Source organism: Capricornis sumatraensis, chromosome 5, assembly GCF_032405125.1.
Source record: "Capricornis sumatraensis isolate serow.1 chromosome 5, serow.2, whole genome shotgun sequence".
Classification (NCBI taxonomy): Eukaryota; Metazoa; Chordata; class Mammalia; order Artiodactyla; family Bovidae; genus Capricornis; species Capricornis sumatraensis.
This window is the reverse complement of record NC_091073.1, coordinates 78,724,618-78,729,020: the sequence shown is the minus strand read 5'-3', so window position 1 is coordinate 78,729,020 and position 4,403 is coordinate 78,724,618.

Genomic DNA, 4,403 nt, shown 5'->3' with positions numbered 1-4,403 from the left:
CTTTCCCTGGACCCACTGCAGCTGGCTTCTAGTTCAGCTCATGGGAGGCAGTGAGAGGACTGTAGGGGAGAGAAATCAAAATACTCTTTCCTGCCTCCTTCCTTTTGGGGTGCTGTGTCTGGGACTGTGGCTGTGTATTCCACCACTGGCTGTATAGCCATAGGAGCTCTCACTGAGCGCCTGTTGCTCCTATAAAACTATTTCCTCCTCTTGCACTTTTAGGGCTAGTGGAGATATTAGCTTTCTTCTGCTAGTCTCTGAGAGTTTCAGCCTCTTTTGAGGATTCCTTTAATTTTGGCTACACCTCTATAAATAATATCCCTTTCGTTAAACTGTTTTTAACTGTCATTTATCTGGGATTCTGCCTCTCCTGAAGAGGTAAGGCCCTAGCAGCTTGGATATGAGGCATCGTCTTTAGAAGCTTGACTGCTTTATAGAAGCTTAGCACCCTCCTGAAACTACTGCCCATGAACAGGGAGCAGGGGGAGAGGCCAGTGGACTCAGTGTCAGCATGTCCAGAATTATGGCACCCTTTAGAATCACCAAGGGTAGAAAAACCATAAAAATGACCAATATTGAATTCATCACTTGACCTTGATTTGTAACATATTTTGCTACTCAAGTGTTAAGGGGCAAGTGCATGCATGCTGCTGCTGCTGCTGCTACTAAGTCGTTTCAGTCGTGTCTGACTCTGTGTGACCCCATAGGTGGCAGCCCACCAGGCTCCACCGTCCCTGGGATTCTCCAGGCAAGTACACTGGAGTGGGTTGCCATTTCCTTCTCCAACTCATGAAAGTGAAAAGTAAAAGTGAAGTCTCTCAGTCGTATCCAACTCTTAGTGACCCCATGGACTGCAGCCCACCGGGCTCCTCCATCCATGGGACCTTCCAGGCAAGAGCACTGGAGGGGGTGCCATTGCCTTCTCCACATGCCTACTTGACTCATTTCTAAAATATGCTTTTAGCTTTGGTGTAGAAGTGTAATTTGAACAATATGACTGGTACTTTTGTTGTGGGTGACTGAAATTTGTCATTAGAGTTCTCTTTACATAATTTTTATTGCTACTCCAGGGTTTTGAAAGAGATACCATGTAGTAGTACAAAGGGCCTCATTGTTAGATTGGCCTAGGTTTCTTTGAATCTCTACTCCTTGATTTGTAAAATAGGAAAAATGAGATCACATATGAAGGATTTTCTATCTAAACTCTCAACAGGCACTCAAAAGTTACTTCCCTTTCTCTTGATTGATATATGTTTCTTATACTTCACGAGAGTCATGATGATGAATTGTAGATGGAGGCTGCATTCGCTTGAGGATGCGGTTGTACACTGAGAGGGGTAACTGGCGCTCTGAAGTTGAGTGTGTGCTCTATTCCCAGAGTGGCTTTAAATCGTTTCAACCCATTCTATGATGTGATACTTGGTGAGGTATGCATCTGCTCTTTGTTTTTCTCATCTGTAGTGGGGATAATAAGTGAGAAGAATAATAGTATCTACTTTATGAGATTATTACAAATATTGAAAACAGTTCATGCATATAAAGAGCTTATAACAGTACTTAGCTTGACAGATGCTCAGTGCATATTAGCCCTGATTATTATTTCACAGGTGCTTCCCTGATGGCTCAAGCAGTAAAGAATCTACCTGTAATGCAGGAGATGAGATGCAGGTTCTATCCTTGGGTTGGGAAGATCCCCTTGAGAAGGAAATGGCGACCCACTCCACTATGCTTGCCTGGAGAATCGCATGGATAGAGGAACCTGGCAGGATATAGTCCATGGGGTCACAAACAGTTGGACATGACTGAGTGACTAAACCACATTATTTCTCAGTATCATAGCCTGGCTAGTTGTGCTGTTTAAGGTGTGTACCATGTTATATCTTTCTTCTCAAGTTTCATATAGTGTTTTGTATCTGATAGATAGTGAACACATGTGGAAAACATAAATTTCCAGGAGAAATTCTGAGAGCTGTTACATGGACAAGGAGATAGTTGATATAGCTCTACAGAATCATATAGGAAGCATTGTAATTTGCTGCTTCCTAGATGCTTGAGTGGGCTTCCCTGGTAGCTCAGTTGGTAAAGAATCTGCCTGCAATGCAGAAGACCCCAGTTCAATTCCTGGGCCGGGAAAATCCACTGGAGAAGGGATAGGCTACCCACTCCAGTATTCGATGTACAGAGGAGCTTGGCAGGCTACAGTCCATGGCGTCATTTGAGTAGAGACCAGAATGTATAGAGAACATAGAATGATGAGTGCTATATAATGAAGTCAACAAAAACAGCTCTCTGACTCTTTTCCCCTGACATTCTAGCAGTACACTGTAAACAAATATTTTGTCCAGAGTTCCAATTTATTTTAACTTGTTGGCACTCTTCTTCCTATACTTCAAAAGATATGAATACAAATAGGGTGAATACCAGAAATGTATGTATCCTGGACTCCCACTGCCATACTAAGTTATCTGTAGACCATTCCTACATAGAATTATAAATCTAGCTTCTGGATGCTACAGTGTCTTAGGGTACAGTGAGAGAACTTGTATAATCTCTACTGACTAATAAAAAAGAGAGCGAGGGAGAGGAAAAGGTGTTCCCAGTCAGTCATAAAGTAGTCTGCCTAATAATAGATCTCCGACTGTGACAAGTCACATTTGTTCTCTTTCTGGGACCAGAGGAAGATTTATACTCATCCAGTTGTCACTGTGCTTTTAGGTTACAAGGTCCTATAATATATATGATCTCTCTTACATCTTTCACACAACAGCCCCAGGGGACAAACAAGGCAGGTATTCACTTTACAGAATATGAAATGAGGTCTATGGAACGCTAAGTGACTTAACTGAGGATCTATAGAAATTGGAAAAGGGCATGAAAACCCAGGTCTTTAGACCCCAACCAGTGTTCTTTCCTGTCCTACACCACACATCACTGTGGCCTTGATGTGATTTTGTAGAGAAACAGGTAATTTCCTTGTTTATCTAATCAATAATGAGCTGTGTCTTCAGTTGCATATATCAAAAAAAAATTCACAAAAACAAAACAAACCAAATTTTTACACTGTTTAATCAATAAATATTGAGCCCTCTTCTACTTGTAACGCATGACAAACAGAAGGCATTATGCTAGAACCCTGAGCAATACAGCAATACATAAGATAGATACCAATGTCACCCTCAGTTCACTCCCAGTCATTAGAAGATGAGAACTTAAACCAAAACAACATAACTGAAGTTGAGAATATTTATTTCTGTTATTTTCTGATTACCCTTCAGTTTCTTTGAGTTTGGAGGAATTTCTGCTAGCTCAAAGATTGAGCTTTAATTTATTATACAATGTATGTTAGGGCTTTAAAAAAGTAGATGGTCAAAACATTGTTCTAGGAAAGCATTTTATTTCTATTATAGAAGCATTTACTGTAATGATATTTAATACAGTGTGATAAAATAATTCTCAACTATTGATAATATGCCATTTATTTTTATCTATGTTTTCCTTTATAAAACTATTAAACATATGACTCTAAAATATTCATTTTATTACTTCAAAAGCAGGATAAAAGGCACTTAAAAAGTGATAATACCCCAATCCAAATAAAAATGAAGTATACAGAAAACAGCAAATACACACACATGTTAAAATTTTAATCTAGTATATTCTCACCTATTTCCAAAGATGATTATCAGTGACAATATGGGAAACCCTGATGAGTGGATTTCCTGAGAGACAACAGACCACGGCTTATGGAGTAGGATACATAAAACTTAACAGCTTTGGGACTGTCCTCCTCTAGTGACGGCTTCTTCTCTCTTCCATCTGTATATTAAAAGCACTACTGTTTATGAACCAGATAATGTGTAAGCACCTCACATATATAAATTACATAGTGTTCTAAGTATTTTCATATGTAAACTTTCTCGATTTGATTTCCTCAGCAACTTTTTATGTTTGCCTGGATTTAACATTATTGTCTCATTTTACAGTAAAGCAATTATAGGCTCTGAGACTTCTAAATTCTCTAAAGTCAAAAAACTTGTAAGTAGAAAAAACATAACTTTTAACCAAGTGATTAATTCCTAGGTTAGTTTTTGTTTCATTTTACCACTTGCTTGTTTTTGAAAAATGAAACATTAGACAATCTCAGTAAGAAAAGGTCTGCTTAGCCATAATCATGATCATACGGTAAAATAAGGCATATTGACGTGGAAACTAATGTCCTGAAACTCCCAAATCCTCGGATGTTCGTGATTCTGTTAACAGTTACTGCATATGTCTCTTGATTCGAGTTGTAACCCTGGCTTAACGGGAGAATATGCTATGGAATGCACAGAGTATCAGCTGCCAGACTAAGAAGCGCTGACAATAGCCTGACTGACCACATCTGCCATGATCTTAGAGGAGGT